Raw genomic sequence first — 21,375 nt, forward strand, 5'->3', positions numbered from 1 at the left:
TCTGTTGCATTTAAGTCTTGCTTAGCTAAACCTGCTGTTGATTACTGGCATTCTTAGGCTATAATGCTACACAAAAAAGAAAAAAATCCTTGTCAATAGGAGCTAAAGGAGCTGCAGTGCCAACATTTCCTGGACCACATCCAAAATATTGCAGTTCTGGATGAGCAGGAATAGGAGTGTCTCTTCCCAGTGAAGTCCAGATACCTGGGGATACATTTTGCTTCTGTACACAGATTTTTAACAGAAGACTGTATTAATCATCCTTGGTGCTAACTGAACAGGATGAACATAGCAAAGATAAAAGAATCTCTCACATACCATTCCCAGGCTTCCTAGAATACTATTCCTTACAAGCTCGCTTTTGCTGCTGTCACCTGCCTTTGTTACCTGATGTGAGCACAACAAAGCTAAAACCAGAACAAATGGTGTAATTTTTCCTCCTCTACATATAATAGCCATTGCACATATCTGAAAAGATAGTTCACTGTCTGAGGATTTAGTTCACTGAAATGTCTGCCTTTGCTGCAGAGAGCCTCATTCTCTTGAAAATAAGGTAAATGAACAGATGGAAGGGTCAAGAACAACGTTGTAACTTCCCAAAGTCACTGCTGGATTGTTAACTATTCAGTGAATTCCAGGTCCCATCCTCACAATGTCCAATTTTCACATGCATACAATGCTATAGGTCAACAGAACATGTGTGGCTTAGTAGAATATATTCCAGTAATTTACAGACACAAACAAAAAGTCACTTAATGGAATATACAACATGAAATACATTGTCAAGATCCATTACACAACACAGATGCTTCACGGTGACAAAACTGACTTTGTGCGCTGCTGGAGTTTCTTAGAAACCCTACAGCACATGCAGGTCCCTGGCCAGCGTTTGTTTACCATGCATACAGACAAGTAACAGGCTGAGTGCACTAATCTACTGTGATACAATGACAAAAGGAAACACACAATGTGGATAGCAGCCCTCATCATAAGACATTACCCTTTCCTATGCTAAGTATACTGTATTCCTTGTTTTTCAGTTAGCCCTTCAAAGCACAGCACTTGCTACTTTTTTTTGTTTAATCCTTAACAATCTCTCACATAAAGGGCTGAAAGTTTGTATTCCTCACTTCTGCCAGAAGGAACTGCAGTGACTCAAAAGTTCTCAGGGTCTGAGACATCATTTTCTTGTCATATCCCAGGTTTTAAGTGACAGCTTGTTTCAGAGCATGGAGTTGAACTTGACAACTTGAGCACAAGTTTTTAATAAAAAAAAACCTTCTTTAGTCTAGGCTTTATATGCTGAACTTATGTTTCTACCTCCAATGCCTTATACAAAAAACCTACACAATCATAGGATTTGTGTTTGCAGCTTTACAGTTCATTTTAATGGCAAAGACACAGTATCCATCAAACCTCATGGAAGTTACAAGACACCCATTGAAAAAATGTATTTCTCCCCCTTCCAAGACATCTTCACAGACAAACTCAGGAAGTACCGGCTGGATGAGTGGAAGGTGAGGTGACTTGAGAACTGACTGAATGGCAGGTGTCAAGGGTCGTGATCAGTGGCACAGTCTGGTTGGAGACCTGTAACTAGCAGTGTCCCTGGGGGCCAACACTGGGTCCAGTGTTAACTTACCCCACCAAGGACTTGGCTGAGGGACCCCAGGGAGCTGTGTTGCCATTCAGAAACATCTAGACAGGCAAGAGAAAGGCAGGTGGGAACCTTTTGAAATGCAACAAAGGCAAGTGCAGGGTCCTGCAGCTGGGGAGGAATAACCCCATGCACCGTACATGTTAGGGGCTGACCTGCTGGAAAGCAGCTCTGCGAGATCTGTGGGGTCCTAGTGGACAACACATTGTCCACGACCCAGCAGCAACATGCCCTCACAGCCAGGGTGGCGAGTGGCATCCTGGGTTGCATTTGGAAGAGCACTGGCAGTAGGTTGAGGGAGATGATCTTCCCTCTCTACTCAGCCTTGGTGGGGCCTCACCTGGATCACTGTGTCCACTTCTGAGCTTCCCAGTATGAGAGAGACAAGGAGCTCCTGAGGCAAGTCTAGCAAATTGCTACTAGAATGACTTAGCGTCTGGAGCACCTCTCATACAAGGAAAGGAGCTGGGTCTATTCAGCCTGTCAAAGAAAAGGCTCAGGAGGTATCTGATCAACGTGTATGTGAAGGGAGAGTGTCAAGAGGATGAAGCCAGACTCTTCACAGTGGTTCCAGGCAACAGGATGAGAGTCAATGGATATAAAATAAACTACAGGATGAGAGTCAATGGATATAAAATAAACTACAGGAAGTTTCACCCTAACATGAAGAAGAAATTCTTTACTGTGAAGGTGACTGAGCTTTGGAACAGGTTGCCAAAGAGGTTGTGGAGTCTCCTTCCCTGGAGATATTCAAGAGCTGTCTGGACACAAATCTGAGTTACATGCTCTAGGTACTCTCGGGCAGGGAGGTTGGACTAGATGACCCCTGGTGGTCCCTTTCAGCCTTAAGCATCCCGTGATTCTGGGAAGTTTGGGTGTGCTTCTGCAAATCCCACCTTCCAATATATTACCAACATACTATCATTCTCACTTTGTATATACATATTATATAGTATTTTTCAGAGTTTGCAAAGCACTTTGTAAATATAATTTACAGTTGATAGGTAGAAGCAACAAATTCACAAAATCAATGTTTATACTGAGTATCTTTGAGGTTCCACAGAAAGAGTCTGACCCTCCATCTCCCTATGTCAACAGTTGCTGCTTCTTTCAATTAGCAGAAGCACCACCAAAAACACCCAAGTCAAAAACTGTTTTCTCCCAACCTTTTCAGCCTCAGCTTTGCTGCCTCTAAATGTAATAGTCCCCACTGTTTTAAACATGTTCTGTATAAAAACATAAGATAAACAACACTAAATGAGCAAATCAAAGTATTTAATGTGGTTTGCTACTGCAACAAAATTCTAATCCAAGCAGTTACTAAATTCCAGTCAGAGGTTCATCACTAATATCCCCAGAGATTAGGGCAAATAGAAAAATTAAGTCTCATTTTTGACTATGCCTACTTAATTACCTTCTTAAACTACTTCACACAAACATACATATTTCTAGTAGTTTTCATATAATTTGAGATGCTTTAGCATAATGTTAAGAGTGTGCAAATACTGAGAAAAATGTTTACATTTCAACAAACAAGTTAAAATTTTGAAAGAAACTTACTGTCCTTGTAATTAAACCTAACATTTTAAGCTAAATTCCTTCTGTAAAAATCAACACATTTTTCAATAGCAGCCAACTAAAACATCCTAAGGCATCTTTTGTTTTCAACTCACTTTTATAAGTCACACTTATCATGCATTTTAGCATCATTTGCAGGTGCAAATTAGCCGAGCAAACCTAAATTCTTCTATGAAGGAATGCTGTAACCAAAAAAAAACACCCAAGCAACAAAACCAAGCAAACAACTTACAAATTACTTCCTACTAGAGTCTGCTACTACACATCTAGCTTCTACTGAAGTCAGCTGAAATTGCCAGTGGCACTTTAACCTTCAAGTTTCACCGTTTCAAACAACCTACTTGTGTGCTTTCACGTTTGCTATAGCTAATGATGTTATCCTGATATTGCAATTAAATCAGACATACACCAGACATAAAAAAAAATAGACAAGGTTTGCAGGGGAAAAAAATAAATTAGAAGACTGAGGGGGGCTGAGGGAGCTGGGTCTCTTCAGCTTGGAGGAGACTGAGGGGTGACCTCATCAATGTTTACAAATACGTAAAGGGTGAGTGTCAGCATGATGGAGCTAGTTTTTTTTTCAGTGATGTCCAGTGATAGGACAAGGGGCAATGGGTGTAAACTGGAGCATAGGAGGTTCCATGTGAACATCAGAAAAAACTTTTTTACTGTGAGAGTGACAGAGCACTGGAACAGTTTGCCCAGGGGGGTTGTGGAGTCTCCTATGCTGGAGATATTCAAGGCCTGCCTGGACAGGCTCCTGGTGTGATGCACTCTAGGTTACCCTGCTCTTACAGGGGGGTTGTACTAGATGGTCTTTTGAGGTCCCTTCCAACCCCTGGGATTCTGTGATTCTGTGAGGGAATTTCAGATCATATTTGTTAGTTGCATAAATTCAACTCAAAGATCTGTAGTATCTGTATGAACAACACAATATGTATGAACAATGAATAGAACAGGTAAATTTAGACTAAAATAAAGTGAATGTGATGGTTTAGATTCAAGCTGTTACCTGAGCCCCAGCCCATCAAAGGAAAATCTGCTTTAGTTTCACAATGAGCTATGAACTGCCTAATACTACTGTTTCCCACTGACTTTCAAGGCTTCTCTGATCACAAAGTCAACCTGGAACAGCAATGCAGTCAAATAGGGAAGATTCAGCTCAAATAAGAGCTCAAATAAATTACTGCAAATAAGAGCTGTAATAATGCCATACATGGAAAAAGTTTAAAGAGATTTTATCTTAATTGATGTGATGTATATTTCTGAAATAAACCACTTCAGTTCTGTGGTAGCCTGCTTCAGGTTGAGGGATAAAAAAACAACCCCAAACCCTCAGTCTACAGTATCTCTCTCTCGAAAGGCAAATGTATAATCCAAGTTAGATTATGACTTGGCATAAGTGCTATTATTATTTAAAATAATAGAACTAATTTAAGCAACCTCGCCTCCAATACACTATTAGTAGAGATGCTTTTATCATTACTACAATTCTCACTAGATGCCTTCATTTAATAAAAAGATGTTTATTAGCCTTTTTTTCAGATTTGTTTTTTTACTCAAACACAACATGGTGCAAGAAGAGTGAAACATATAAAGCTACAGTTACTGTATTGTATCATGTTGTGACCAAAGAGATCAGGCAGTCCTTCAAACACAGGTGACATTTACGATTTATTTTTAAATTAAACATAGATCCAAGCCTGACAGACATTATGTACATGCATCAGTTCTTTATGGTAGTATGTTACATACAGTCATAGAATCAGCTAGGTTGGAAAACACCTCTAAGATCATCAAGTCCAACCGTTAGCCCAGGACTGCCAAGACCACCACTAAACTGTACCATTAAGGGACTCATCTACATGTGTTTTTGAACACTTCCAGGGACAGTGATTCCACCACTTCCCTAAACAGCCGGTTCCAATGCCTGACCACCCTTTTGGTGAAGAATTTTTTTGTAATATCCAACCTAAGCCTCCCCTGGTACAGCTGGAGGCCATTACCTCTTGTCTTATCATTTGTTACCTGGGAGAAGAGAGATGTACCACCCAGATGCACACCTCCTCATGAGTCAGCTGCATCAACACTGCATTGATGTCTCCCCTGTGTCAGCTGCGTTTTAGGGCACATCTGCCCAGATAATTGTGCCACAAGGCTGATTTAGGGTATCAGCAAGGATGCCGTTGGGAAGACTGCTAGTAAAGGCCAGAGGGGTCTTTACCCACATAAAAGAAATGCAGGCAAGTACAGACTAGCTGTTAGCAGGCAGAAGCCCTTTTCAATCTTTGCATAGGGGTACATACCTACCCCTAGCAGGAGCATCCCTTGCTTGCGCAAAGAATACCCACTCAGATCTTACCACTTCAGCTTCTACATGTGTCAGAGGGAGAGATGTGGATGAGAAGCCTGTGCAGCAAACTAACAAAGGGAACACAAACAGTGGGACTGCATGAAAGTGTCTTGATTAGGTTTCAACATTGTGTGGTTGCAGATTGTCACTTCATACCAAACTTGAACCACGATTCAAGTGGTGAGATGCAAAGGGCAATTCTGAATGACAGGTAGTCTCTGCAATGTGTATGCACAAACTGGGAGGAGTCAAGGTGAGTGCTAAAGGTAACTGCACTTAGTAATTGTGCAGATGCTCATGGCTGCTTACTAGTTAATGATTAACCTCCACATAAGGTCGGACAGCTGTTAAATTATCGTTCTTACATCACAGATAAGTAAATTCAAGCCCCAAAAATACGAGGTTAGGATACTCCTATGATGCATAATTGCTTTGGCACTGCAACATCACAGTCTGATCACAAATGCACTTAAACTACAGTGATCTTTCCTGAGCAGGTAAAAAGATTAGCTCTGCAGCACACAACTACTATAGGGAGCCTTACACAAGTTTTTCTCTGGAGAAGCTAAAGGAGAAAGGGTGCTCCTCTCTGACAGTCAGCTTGAAATGTCAACCTCAAATTCATTTTCCACCCTATATAGTTCTTGTCTGCCCTGTAACATATGGGACACGAAGCAGAAAGAAGCTGGGTATGTTTAAATACTGAAAAGGTTTGTCAAAATAAACTTAGAGGTCAGTAACATGCAAGACAGGCTCTATTTGGGCTTCACTACAACAGAGTTCAGATCCCAAAGAAATCCAGCTAAACCTAGAAACTGAAGCCCCCAAAGACAGAGCAGACCATGGCTCTTCTTTCCTTTCTAAACATTTCTTACCATTCATATAGTAAGAAAATGTTGTTAAACTACATTGCTGAAACACAGAGATAATTTCCCTTCTTGTTGTTGCAATGTACATTGAACTTAAAACACTACCAGCTCTCCCACAGTAAGCACAGCGTCTTGTTAAAACTGAGAGACAGAAGTGCATGTTACAGACTCCCCTTTACAACCAATCCTATACAGAAAAGGAAAAAAGTGAGAGTGACAATTAGCAAAGGAATAATTAGTTCAATGACTAACTAGATTGCTACTGGAAAGAGGAAGTTAATTGATCAGTTCAGCTGCTAATAGAAGGAAATAATGTCAACCTGAAAATCAGTATTTCCTAAGAGTAGCTCCAAGTGTATTTCTTCTTTTACCCTGAAGCTTTATCTATTCACTCTTGGCTAATCACAGCACAACAGGAAGGCTTGTGCACACATCATAATAACAACCTAGTCTGCTGAGATGAGGAGACATAAATGATGGAAACACTGCCTTCATTGCAGGCTGTATAGGCTGCAGGTGGCACAAAATATTCATTAGCTTATCAAAAACTCCGGTTTTGCTACTCCACTACAAACAGCTAGTCAAATACCAAAGACAGTCCTAGGTGGAGTCTGTCTGCTTCAACACTTCAGACTGCAAGGTCAGTGTATGCAAAGCACACACCTAGGTATACACCAACACATAACAAAAACTGACAAGATCTCTGAAGAAAGAGAAGCAATCTTGTAAACCCTAAACAAAGTCATGGGATAGCCTCACAAAATATCCAGTCTAGCTAGGAACTGGTATGTTTCTTTACTATTTTGCATGAGAAATGCAGACAAGTAAAGTATGTCTTCACAGGTCAGAATTAGCTGCCCAACTTCTACATAATTCCAGAGAGTTTGAGGGTGAGCAAAGATGGCAGTTTACAATACTCCAAGACTTTATAAAGTTATGACAGCTTACAAATGGGAATCTCCTCTGACTGTTGGAATTTACTTGTTCAAACCCTCTGGCCCGTCCTGGCAGGGGGGGTTGGACTAGATGAGCTCCAGAAGTCCCTTCCAACCCTAATGATTCTATGAATAAAACATCCTCTAAACACATCTCAGATGTGAAGCAGTGCATGAACCATTGTAATCTAAATATTCATAGTTATAACCTGTTAATTCGTTACTCCTGCCTCTTAGGCAAACAAACTAAGTGTTATTTTAACAGTGAACATTTTAGCAAATATTTCTATATGAATGAAACAAAAGCAATTTGCCATTCACATTGCCTTTTAAGAGGTACTTCTGAATTACTATAGATTATTTTACTGAAGAGCTCTGAAACTCTTCCTTCTCTGAATTAGTATCTCTAAAACTTTTTCCTAAATTGTTTCATCTAGTTACAGCAAAATTAAAAAAGGCACCTTAAAATTACACAGGTATATATGTTTTAATTTTAGGTACTTTTAATACCTTGTACTTGGATTCCATTATTTGCACATGAAGGAATAATATTCTGTGTATGTTTTTCTCCTTCAAAATCAGATGGCAAACTTCCTCTTCTACAGTGTCATCTCTGCTTTCTGTATATACTAAGAATCACCATATGACATGACTGAAGATTAAAGTAGTCCGAGGAGCATGACCACATATTTCAGCAGGAGTCTAACAATCAGAGAAAAGCTGATCATGAAAGACTATAATCCTTACCCACTTACATACCCAGTATTTTCGAAGTATTTCTGGCATAAAGACTGGTGAAACCTCAGAGTAAAGTTCCAATTTACAGTTTTATTGCTATTCAGAAGCACATAATAGAATCATAGGCTCACAGAACAGCATTGGAGAGGACCTTAAGATCATCTAGTTTCAACCCCCCTGCTATGGGCAGGGATGCCTCACACTAGACCAGGTAGCCCAACACTCTCCAGCCTGGCCTTGAACACTGCCAGGGATGGAGCATCTACCACTTCTTTGGGCAACCTGCTCCACTGCCTTACCACCCTCACAGTGAAGATCTTCTTACTTATATCTAATCTGAACTTCCCTGTTCAAGTTTAAACCCATTACCTCTTGTCCTATAGCTATTATAATGTTCTCTCCATTTGCAATACTTCAGTGTCCTACTATAGTGATCTGTGAATAGCTGGCAAAAGGTTTATAGTATAAACAAAACCTAATAACATGAAATGTACAAGTATCATTATTTAATGAAATGACTTGTTACATCATCATGTTTGTATTAAAAACAAAACCAGAAGCTGCAGACTCCCATGAAAACGTTTTCTGTTTCCTAGCCAAAAATCTCTTCATAATACTTCCTTTGTTTCCATGCTGAAAGTGACTGAACATGGTGAGACATCTCTCCTCCCTTCCAGGGGCTTCCACTACCACTCTGAATGTGAAAGTTTCTTTTCCTCAAAGTGTGCTCAAGGTTCAGTAGGGAAGAACTACCTCTCCATTAGGCAAGAAGGTAAATTTTTACCCCTCCATCCTCAGATAAACCTCTCCTACGTCCAGCAGACATACTGGGGAAAGAAGGTTGAATAGGATTGTTTATTACCTTTTATTTTTTTTAGAATTCTGCATTAAAAAATATTTGTATATTCAAACAAATCATTACACAAGCCCTGTCAAGTTTGTAAGACATTAGAACAAGAGAAGCATCCACTAAAGACAAAGGTCCATGACACATCTGACACATCACTTACTGGAGCTCTGAATGTCAAAGCTGATACTGAAGTAACTTCAAAGTAATCAAAAAACCTTAACTCAGATAGCACTACTGAAAATAAAGTTCTGTGTTCTTATCTGAGATGGTTTGGGTTCTTTTCCAGAGGTTAAAAAAAGGCACTGTCCTACTGTTATAAATGATTGGCAGACAAGCTAACCACATGCTACTGCATGTGCACACCTTTCTACTGGAAGGAAGCATCAACAATATCCAGGGAGTCCATTTAGTTCAATTGTCCTCTGAAGATTTTCATATGTAGTTGTAACAGGAAGCTCATGAATTTCTGAACTCCTTTTCAATAGTCCTACAATTTTACAGCCTGGATTAGGGAAGGTACGAACCACCAAGACTGCTATCTTGACCCCAAAGAAATATTTTCATTAATCTTCTAATTGAAGACAAGGCAGCAGTGGTGGCTGCAATGGACTTTTACACTACTCAAATAAAAACTTGGCTGCTCCCTGTTTATCTGTATCTTGAGCACTCAGAATGGCTTACCAACAACTGAGTTTGCTAGGGGGAAAAAAGAAACCAAACAACAAAACAAAACCCCAAATACCACCAAAAAACCAAACAAAAAACCAAACAAACCAAAACAAACAAACAAAAAACACCAAAAACCAAAACCAAAAACAAACCAAAAGCCACCAAACCCTAAACCCAAAGAAAACATACTTCCCAATTTCATAAACCAACAGATTACAGATTACAAACTGCCCTCCTGTCCTGGGTTCAGCTGTAGCAGTAATTTTTTTCCTTCTTAGTTCAGTGCTGTTTTCTACTTTAGCCTGAGAACAGCACTGATAACACACCGATGTTTTTAGTTGCTCAAAGGCTTGTTGTTGCTCAGGGCCCTATTTGAAATCATTCTTCTTCTGGGTCAGGTGATAAATACAAGCCAGTAACAATGAAACAAACACCTGTGGACCCTAGTGGGATAAGAAAGAAACACAATAATTCTCAGGTGTTGTGGGGTTCTGGAGAATGCACATCCCAAATTACAATCTGATTGTAAGCCCACTCTATAGAACCTGGTGGTGAAGGTACGCCAAGTAGACGCTCATGTACCCTAGAGTTGGGCCACTGAGCAGTACCAGAACACATGACTCTAGTATCAACTAGATGGCCATATCCACCACTCTGGGTTTTGAAAAGAAGATACATGCAGCAGAGAATAAAGTCATGCCATGACACCTCAGGCCATCAAGGCAGAGATGCAACATATAGATGGGCTTGTGATCAAGGGGTGGACTTAACAATGGACAATATTGCCCAGGTTATGAAACAGGAGCAAGCTCCAGAGCACTGTCTCTCCTGCCCTGAAAGACTGTTATAAGAGGTGGAGCCTGACATAATTGACTGAGTGAATCTAAAGTAGACAACACAACATTGCACCAGCTGCTAAGGAGGAGAAAAATGACTGCTACTGCTGAATCGAGGACACCTCCAAATCATTCAGAGACCAGCTTAAACATTTGGCAAGCTTAAGAAAAAAAAAAAAACAACAACAAAAAACCCCAACAAAACAAAACCAACCAACCAAAACCAAAGCACTTGACACACAGATTTTGACACTACCGTTGCCTCAAAAATCATCAGTAATAAACAAACCACAGTTTAAGACATGCTCTGTCATGCAGACAATCCTCTTCATGAACTGGGAAAAAAAATAAAATAAAATCATCAACCTGAGATTTGGGGAAGAAACAACAGTTTGTAACGAATCCAAGAGAAAATGCTTACTGGCTGTCATGGTCTTGTGGCTAATGGCAGGAGACTTCACAAGAGTTTATGTAACTGTAAACTGTAAAAAGAGTTTACAAAACCGTAAGTGGGAGTGCCATTCCAGCACCTTTCAAAACACTGCCGTCAGCAAAAGCAGCAAACTAACAGTACAGAAGCTCCTGCACAGTTCTGGGCTCCCATCAGCTTGCCACTCTTGCTACCTCCCTGCTCCCCCAGTTGCTGCTGCTGCAATGAGCTATGTTGAGACTTGGAAACTGACAGGCAAACCTCTGCTACAATCAAGCTATCATTTGGCTACATGGATGTATCCCCTGACATTCCAGTGACTCACACTGATACCCAGGCCAAGAAATTCCTGTGAAAACAAACTCAGCAGGAGAAAAAAACAAATTACTTCCCCAGACAGACAGAGGTGGAAAGTTTTGGGTACAAAACAGCACAAGGAGAATACAGCCCATTCACCCCTTAGCCGACACAGGTCTGAGCATAGTCTTTTCTAAGCTATAGTTTGCAGCAGCAAGAGAAAAAGACCAAACGGGCAAAGGAAGTGATATTGGACTATGATGCAGACTGGGGACATGGTGGGGGAAAAAGCAGCCAAGCAAGTTTCTCTCTCAACTAGATTATAGGAATTCTGACAGCAATCTCACGTATGTTCTCACAAGCAAAAGAAACTAACAGGTCTCACTCTACTAATTCCACTTCTTTGCCACCTCTCCACTGCTGTTTACACATCCCCACAAATGGTTGTACCAGCAAATTGAGTCAGTTAAAGCCAGTTGAAAAATAGCTGCCCTCCACACCAATTTCTTTTGTTCTTGTGAAGTTATTTTTAACCTAGATCGGTTCAGTCATCCGATGTTATCACTAAGCTTCAGCAATAACTTGGCAACCACAGCCAAAATAGTGGCAAACTACCATAACAGTTGTAGTATTTTTAAGTCGGCTGCGGTGATGAAGGCAGCATCCCATTAAAATACACTGCTCATCAAGCTATAAATTTCAGTGTTAGAAGTTTCCTTCAGTTCAAATGGCATAAGTATGTTTCTGGAGTTATAAAGAAGATTTAATAAGTGCATTTGTAAATTACAGCAATATTTCTACTACCTAATGATATTCAATTTTTAAAGTATTTGTGTACCTGAACTATCTTTGTATTTGTGCCTGTTGGACTTAATATAATTCTGATCATCAACTATTAGCTCTAGTCATAGGAAATCAAGATAGGTTTTCAAATTTATATATTCATATGCCAGAAAACTGCAAACTCAGTAAGTTTGGACAGAGACAAAATGAGCCAAGCAGAACCCAATTCCAGATCCCTCACACCTTTTTCCATAGGATGAGCTTTATGATGCACAGCGAATTGGTCTCCACTAAGAGAGGATAAAAAATAATCTTAACATTGGGACATGACCTGCAGACACATACTTCTTACACAGTACAGGATGAATCTTTCAGCCTCTGTGTCTTAGCTCCAGGGTGTGTAATAGGGGTGTTCCCCGGCCTTTGTGAGACATTTTAAAAGGAACTATTTAGTTCCCTGCAGTAACAAGCATCACATAAAAACCAAAGTGTACCAAACACAGAGGGCTTGCCAGGTGGCATGCAGTCACAAAATACATGAATCTTTAGCTAAAACAGCTAGCAATGACAATGAGCACAGGTAATCAAATGGGCATCATTCAGCACCTGCTTTACCAGACAGAAACATCCTATGACTATGCACATACACAGCACCATACAGAATTTCACAAGTAACTTACTTCTTGATTATGATGCCAATCATAGCCTTGACATGCTGAAGAAACTAATGTTAGCTTGCTATTACTTTTAGTTATACAAAATCTCATACTTCAAAATACACAACATAAGCACATCTGGATAATGGTGAAAATATAAAAGGCACCTGCAACACCTGTAACTGCCCCCTACTTTGCTACACTTGATCTATTTAGGGAAAATAAAATTCAGAGTACCAGTGGTGTGGAGCCACAATAAGCAGGTACAGTACAAAATGGATTCAAACACAAATTACACCTAGAAGATGAGGAATGGTCCAAGCTGTACCTAACACTCTATGACAGAGATGATGACTTCCCAATCCCTGCCTAGCACTGTTAATAAAACTTCATTCATGTCGTGGTTTAAACCCACCCAGACAGCTTTCACTCACTCCCCCCCCCCCACTTCTTGCCCTCTCCCTACTCTCAGAGGGACGGAGAGGAGAATCAGAAAGAAATGCAACTCCCATGGGTTGAGATAAGAACAGTTTAGTAACTAAGGTATAACACAAATCACTACTGCTACCACCAATAATAGTAATGATAAAGGAAATAACAAGGGAAGAGAATACAACACCCCATCACCAGGTGACCGATAACTTGCCCCCCCAGCCCGATCAAGCACCAACCCATACCTCCTCCAACCCTGCAGTCCACCCAGTCCTTCCGGCTAACTCCCAGTTACATCCTGGGCATGACGTGCTGTGGTATGGAATACCTCTTTGGTCAGTTTGGGTCAGGTGTCCTGTCTCTGCTTCCTCCCGGCTCCCCTCCTCCCTGGCAGAGCATGAGGCCCACAAAGTCCTTGGCCAAACCAAAACATCATTGTTTTTCAGCTCTGTTCCCAGCTGAAAGTCAAAACACAGCACTGCACCAGCTACCAAGAAAGAGAAAAATGACTGCCACTGCTAAACCCAGGACAATTCAAAAAAGCATTTAATTGCATATAACTTGTGCAGAGTTTGCAGTTCAGTCCTAAACAATATGGTGGTTTGAATATTACAACATAGAACAAACTGCTTACGTATATATGCTTCTAAGCACACGTTTTATTTTGCCTGATTAGTAAAGTTTGGTTTTTAGCTTCTACAATATAGAAATTTCAACTATAGTGTCATACAATTACCAGCAGTAGAATCACAAAATTACAGAATAGTTTAGGTTGGAAAAAACCTTTGAGATCATTGAGTCCTGCCATTAACCTAGCACTACCAAGTCCACCATTACACCATGTCCCTAAGTGCCACATCTACACATCTTTCAAGTATCTCCACAGATGGTGACTCACTTTCCTGTGCAGTCAGTTCCAATCCTTCACAATCCTTTCAGCAAAGAAACTTTTCCTAATATCCAACCTAAACCTCCCCTTGCCCAACTGAGGTCATTTCCTTTTGTTCTGTAACTTGTCTCTCAGGAGAACAGACAGACACCCCACCTTGCTGCAATCTCCTTTCAGATAGTTGTAGAGAACAATAAGGTCTCCTCCAAACCTCTTTTTCTCCAGACTAAACAACCCCACTTCCTTCAGCTGCTCCTCATTAAGACTTGTGCTCTAGACCCTTCACCAGCTTCGTTGCCCTTCTTTGGATGCACTCCAGCACCTCAATGCCTTTCTTGTAGTGACAGGCCCAAAACTGAACACAGTATTCAAGGCATAGTACAGCGCCAAGTACAGGGGGATGATCACTTCCCTGGCCCTGCTGGCCACATTATATTGACACAAGCCAGGATGCTGTTGGACCAAAGTGCAGGACTCAGCACTGAGCCTTGCTGAACCTCATACAACTGGCCACAGCCCATTGGCCCAGCCTGTCCAGATCCCTCTGTAGAGTGTTCCTATCCTCCAGCATATCAACACTCTCAGCCAACTTGGTGTCATCTGCAAAATTACTGAGGGTGCACTTGATCCCCTTGTCCAGATCACTGATAAAGACATTAAACAGAACTGGGTCCAGTACTGAGCCCTGGGGAACACCAGCTGTGACTGTTTGCCAACTGGATTTAGGTCCATTCATTGTCATCCTTTGGGCTCAGCCATCCAGGCAGTTTTTCACCCAGAAGAGCATGCTTGTCCAAGCCACGAGTAGCCAGTCTCCCCAGGAAAATGCTATGGGAAACAGCGCCAAAGGCTTTACTCAAGTCCTGGTAAATAACATCCACAGCCTTTCCCTCATCCACTGAACAGGTCACCTTGTCATAGGATGAAATCAAGTAACCAAAGTAACCATACTGCAACACCAACAAGCATACATTCTCTGATCACTGTGTACAACAAATGTTTAGGCAGGCTCTCAGGAATTGTTAGCACAGCACAGTATCCTGCAGGGTGCTGAAAACTGTACAGAAGCTGTTCCAGCTCTTACCTCCCCTTAAAGTGAAAAAGGACCTGGGGGAAAAGGGCAGGCAGTGCCTCACAAACAGCTTCCCAGGTCCTAAGGAAAGGCCGTTGTCAGCTTCCAAGCTGAAGTGGCCAGGAACACCAACACACTTAACGTGTCTTAGTTACACAGGCCATAAACAGAGTGGACACTGTACACATGGAGCTGCAACAATCACTAAGCATGTTTTCAGCCTCAGAGAAAGTCTGCTATTTTACAGTTTCCAGACCATTCTGTTTATGTCAAAATGAAAAAAGAAATCTCTTAGCTATCTACAGGATAGGTGAGAAACAAAACTGAGAAAAAAATGAACAAATAGAAAAAAATCAAGGCCATTCCACAAACACACACTATTACAGCCAACCATGTAAGCATATGCTTATTTTTAGGCATGTATTTCGATTTTCCTGATATCAAGAAGATCTAAATAAATAACTAAAGATTATTAATAGCCCCAAACTAGCACCAATTAACTTAATGAAAGAAACCTCCTGCTGTTTCTAATCGTTTAAGGATCAATTCCTAAACTTAGAACATGACTTTCCACTCTGTTTTATCTAGTGGGGGAGGGAGATTAAATACAGTAAAATAGAGTGAAGCGGAACATTTCTGCGATCATGTTTTATTTTCTCCTCAATATATTAACTACCAGAAACTGACCTTTAAAAGCAAAACAGATTTTAGTATTTGTGTTCAGTTTTGGCTTTCATGAATCAATTCTGAGATGGCTACAAGGCAAAAAAGTACATTAAGGATGGGAGAAAGCATCTGGGTGGAGGAAGAGATGTGTCAAATTAAGACTTATGTAGGTTTTTTTAAGTTCTGGAAGAGTCAGAGTAACAGCTACATTAGGCATTCATCAGACTATGTATTCTCTGCTTTGAAGATCAAAGAACTTTGAGTGGCCATTTAATGAAGTTTATTAAAAAGCATCTCTACCATAATAAACCATGGGATAAACATCCTACAAATTTACATGGAGACATTCAAAAGCCAGTGCCTGCTACAATATACATTTACTAATTCCCAGACTCACAATGCTCCTTATGTTAGGTTCATTTTAATTTCTGTGGTATAAATTTTGATCTGAGCCCTCCTCCACCTTACATTATCCAAATGTTAGCTCAACACATGTACATGAATATGTACCCTCTAACAAAGTAGAAGGAACAAAACCACTGTTTCTTCACCTTAAGCAACATCCTTTTAGAAGCAACATGAAACAAGTATATTTACATTTCCTTTGGGAGATGTAACGTAACATCTGCACAAAGTTTTCCTAAAGCAACAGCATGTACCATAGCTCTGTTTTAAAGAAGCATTAAAAATAAAAGAGGGTGCTGGGAGAATGCGAGAGAAAAACCCAACTGAAAAAAACCGAACCAAACCATAAACCAAAAGCCCTCTGATCACCTAAGCAGTATACTAGAAACACTGCTACTCTAGGAAAGCCACTGTATGGTACCAAGAGGCAAGTTGCCCATTTAAATTGTACTTCTGTCGGACACTGTTCAAGAAGATGCGCATTCTGGAAAACAGCGCCTCAGCCCACACCTGCCTCCCACAGGCAGCAGCGGCGGCACCAGCGAGGGGTCGCCCCACGGCGCCCAACCAGACCTCAAAGGGATGGGCTGCGCGCACCTGAATAAACTCCTTCAGTCAAAACAGAGTTTAATCCCAGAATATCCAGCGCCTAAGGCATTAAGGCATGCAGAAACCTACCCCTCACACGCTGTTGCTCTTTCCTCCCCATTCCCGCTCCCCCTTAAAAAGTGATAATCCCACAATTAAAGACGCTTGAAAGTCCGTGGAAGTTCACAGAAAAATCTCCGCAAACCAACCAGAAGCCCCCCAGAACCAAGACGCGTTTCCCGTCAGTCCTTCACGCTGCAGCCGGCTCGGCCTCCTCCGTCGCAGGCGGAGCTCCCCAGCGGGGACAGGCACCGGGCTCCGGGCGCCCCCCGCCCAGCCACACGTCCCGCGCCCCCTGGTCCCCCGCAGACCTGCGCCCAAGGGGCTCCATAGGTCTGAAAATGCAATCAGGGGAAAACCGACCAAATGCGCCGAAGGCCCCCATGCCCGCGGTAAGGCCGCCCATCCCACAGCGGGGAAAGCCCGGCCGGTGAGCACGGAGGCACTGCGCGTCCAGAGGTACCCGGCACAGCCCGCGGCCAGCCTGTGACGGCCTCCAGCGAGGCGCCTCCCGCCCGCCGGAGGCCTCCCCCCGCCTTCGCCACCCCGCTCGAGTACCCTGAGGCCGGAGCATAGGACCGCGCTGTCGCCACCGCTGCCCCCGGCCGGCCCGAACTGCAGCACCGCGGCTCTCTCACCTCCAGTGCCGGTGTGTGGCGGCGGGAGGCGGAGCGGCGAAGCTCGGAGGGCAGCGGTTCAGGCCCCGCCCGCGGGCCGCCTCCTCCCGCCCACCCTGGGGGCTGAGGCGGTCCAGTGGGGGCCCTGCGCGTTCAACCGGGGCTGCCTGCGGCTGCCTTGCGCCGTTTGGCGCTCCTTGTCCCCAGTTAGTGAATGCAGGAAGTGGTTCAGGGCACGGCGGGGGCCGGTGAATGAGCGGCTGGTGGCTGGGGGTCCCGGGTCCGCAGGATACGCGCCTGTGGCTGGTCATGGAGGGTTGTGTGATGCTTTGATGAGCGAGGCCGTGGTGGTGCACTGAAATGTGACAGCACCTGTTGGCCCGTATTTGGCAGGAGGTACTTTGCCTGTACTGCCAGCTGGCCATTGGGGCCAGCTCTGGCAGCCTGGACCGAAGGGCCACTGTGTGGTGTGTGCTCGCTTCCATGCTTCATGTTTTGCTTCTCCGGGATTGCACTCATTCATCACATGTGATCTCCAAGTACTGCTTGTCACATAAAACTCTTTTGTGCTGGCCATCGAGAGACACATACACCCTGAGTGGGACCACACAAGCACTGTTACTGCAGCTTCCACCCAGGCGTCCCCATCAACACTCAGAAGGCCAAAAGTCCAAGTTGTTAGTTCCCCCAACATCATGTACGTCCCATGTTTATGTTTTTTAGGCCCCAGGAAAGTACTGAGGAAAAGGGCAGTGAGGAAGACTATAATCAAGTGTAGATGTATGAATGTGGAAAGGAAGCTGGGAGAAAGGACATACAAAGATTTAGTGCTCAAGAAAATGGGGGTGGGGAAGACCTCATCTGCAACACTCCTGCATTCAAGGGAATGTCTCTTCTCAGAGGGCCTGAGCCCTTCTCAGGGAGCAGAGTGCTAGGGCCGTATCCCTGCTGCATGACCCAAGACCGGGTCATGACAGGTGTCTGTGTCTGTTTCTCTGCTCTGGAATGGTTACAAACATTTAGTGTCTACTCTGTGCCTCTTTGTTCATGGTAGAATAGACTACTCCCAAACTACACAAGATGAGTACGTAATAGCTGTGCATTTATAGCTGTAATTACTGATATCAGATAGCTGACTCATGCACATTGAATTCCAAGTGTAGAAGGAACTACTGCCATGTGTGCATGTGTTAAAGAAATTGCATTGCATTTCAACATGCTACTTCCATTTTGTTGCATTTTATTCAAAGTCCTTACTTTGCTCTGCTTTTTTATCTGCCATGGTATTTATAACAAATGATAGCAGAGAAACTGCATCAGATGTTTACTCAAATCAATGTGCAATAGTCACACCACATAAATGGTGATGACTTTCCTAGGTCAAAGCTGGAAGATAAATCTCTGGTAAAATAGCTTGTGCTCTCATTCCCTGGGGATTCAATTTCTGCTTTTCACACCAGTAGTAGTACAGTGGCTCATATACACTGCAGTCAGGTGTACCATCTGGCTTAGCTCTCAATCTTTAGAGTGGATGATACTTTCTGAATGTATTCAAACTCTGCAGCATTAACTAGTTTGTGGTAATACAAGTATTTGAAGGATAACAGAGAATAATCTAATACTGCCTGGGCTTTTCAAAATCTCCTTTCAGATCTTTAAGGTGGACTGCTTCACGTTAGGTTTCACCTCAACTAGCAAGACTGTTATTGTCTTACGTAACTCTTGCAAAGGAAGTTTTAAGAACTGCAGATAGCAGTGACACTGTTACATGTGGCAAACAGTCAACACCAAGTCCCAGACCCAAGAAGAAAAGCAAACAGAACCCCTGATTCCTTTTCCTCAGAAAAGCATCCTAATGTAGGAGAGTTTTTTCCTTCTTTCTTCTTTGTGCTGAACTAAGAAGGTGCCTGAATGTTTTTTCCCACTCATGCATGCACTCAGTACAGTGCTATGTAATGGAAGAAAACTGTCAGTAAGTGACACATTACGAATTTCAATGACCATTTTCTTCTCTTCGAACTGCCAGGCTGGTAGCTAGTTGCCCTGGGGTCTGTCAGCAACAACCTGCACAGATACACAAAAAACAGCCTGATAAGAGTTGCTACTAGCTATGATGATGGTTTGTTGCTTACTATCTAATTTTCTGCAATTATCATTTTGGTATATTACCCTACATGGAATTCCATGCTAACACTTTATGCAGATTACATCATATGAGCTAGCAAAGTAGCTGCAGGAAATCTGGAGCTGTAAGTGGTAGTCCAACTCATTTTTCAGATTTGTACAATTATGCTTCAAAGGGATTGAAGGTGATGTTTATGTCAAGGACATTTATGTTAATGGTTTCAAAATATTAAAAAATCTCACAGCCTGTTTATTTCTGCCACAAAATATCTGAGATGAGAGGAATACTATTATTTAGTTTTATAAAATGAAGACAGGTATTGACAATGCACTTAAGTCAGTTTTAAGACTCGTAATTCCAGATCAAAAGCACTGCAGCAGAGTGATGATCTGGTATAAACTCTTTTTGCTGGTTCAGACTCCTTCAGACAGTTCATATGAATTAGCTTCATGCTGATGAGTTTTTTATCTTTCCTCTCTTAAGAACTTACATTCTTGATTGTGTAATTGAGTTCCATGCCTTAGCCAGAACAATTATATGCTACTGGGAGAGCCAGTGGTGCACAGGTCCAGGATAAATTATGCTGAAACCGTCAGTGCAGACATTTAACTTTAGCATACAGAGTCCAGTATAATGCACAGGTAGTATTTTAGGCCTTCATTAGTAATTTTATTTATATGTTCCTTTGTTTCTACATACCCAGTTCCCATGGACCAATTTTTGAAGGAGAATTGCACATAGGATGTCTTACTTTCTTCAACATTAAAAAAAAGGGAAAGGAAGGGAAGGGGAAGAAAGGGGAGGGGAGACTAAGAAAGAATTTCTAGAAATCTAAACATTTAGTAAGGGAGCCTGCTGATTAGTAATGGGTAACAAAGTTTTTTTTGCATCAAAATCCTGCCTCTAGATCATTACTTATGTAGGAATTAAAACTCAACACACTGTTTCAAGACTGACAATTCTGTGATATGTTAATTTGCAGATTTTCTTTTTTCCCCAAGAAAGGTACAGAACTACAAAGAGTTCTATTTCTTAATTAAAATAAGTAATTTTATTCCCTCTCTTATGTTCTTCTCCCACCATGTCTCTGAAGAGTATGTAAGGTTATTAAAAAAAAAAACAAACCCAAACCAAACAGTTTTCCAGTTCTACCAATTTGATCAACTTCTCAAAATAATAAAAATTGATATATATTAAAATAATATTAAGCAAGCTTATGAATAATGCACTTTACAGGAAATAAAAATGTATTGATCTCTTATATTTGGCAGAATATTCAAGGACAGTTTCTCCTTTCTGTCTAGTAATCGCAGCTATCATAAGCTTCATATGTTCTTACTGCCATGGAAATGTGAGCTATGGCATGCCAGCATGTGAACACAGCCTGAATCTGGATTTTGTTTGCTGAAAACAAGGGCAAGGGAGAAGGCCTCCTAAGAGGACCCTGAATGCTTTTAGGAAAGCAGACCTTAAGAAAGCAGACCTGGATTTCTGATGACTGCTTTCAGAAGAGCAAAAGTCTTTGATATCTAAGAACTGGTTGCTCATTCTCCCATTTTTATTTTTTGCTGTTCCACAAGCAATGGAGATAGCTGAGCAGAACTAGTCACTCAGCTATGCTCTAGAAATGAGAGAGTTCTTCATACAGATACTCACATGACCCATAGCAGTTCAGGTATTTGTCTACATGTTAGCAAATCAATCATCTTTATCCCGTCCTTTGAACAAAACTGTGGTCATTGTACCACTGATACTGTTACTCTGAACAGAACAGGTGCACTTTTCTGGAATCAATGAAATACGGTAAATTGTCTCCTCCTTGAGTCACTTGCTTCAATCCAGCCAAGTTTACGAATAAACTCAGTCTTTC

At 41.9% G+C, this 21,375-nt stretch overlaps 1 protein-coding gene across 2 annotated transcripts in view; it reads right to left on the minus strand.

Annotated features, from left to right (window-relative positions):
* Positions 1-17,457, minus strand: part of PIP5K1B (phosphatidylinositol-4-phosphate 5-kinase type 1 beta) — a 103,374-nt gene extending 85,917 nt beyond the window's left edge. Inside the window, exon 1 of one of the 2 annotated variants that reach the window (XM_061349243.1) lies at positions 17,402-17,457. The gene's annotated coding sequence lies outside the window, so the exon portion shown is untranslated. The remainder of the gene's footprint in view (positions 1-17,401) is intronic. The other variant, XM_061349242.1, reaches the window with a different exon arrangement.
* Between the last annotated feature and the right edge of the window lie 3,918 nt (positions 17,458-21,375).

The sequence above is a fragment of the Neopsephotus bourkii genome, unplaced genomic scaffold (genome assembly GCF_033783945.1).
Source record: "Neopsephotus bourkii isolate Nb327-2 ecotype Australia unplaced genomic scaffold, CSIRO-AGI_Nbou_v1 NB_388, whole genome shotgun sequence".
NCBI lineage: Eukaryota > Metazoa > Chordata > Aves > Psittaciformes > Psittacidae > Neopsephotus > Neopsephotus bourkii.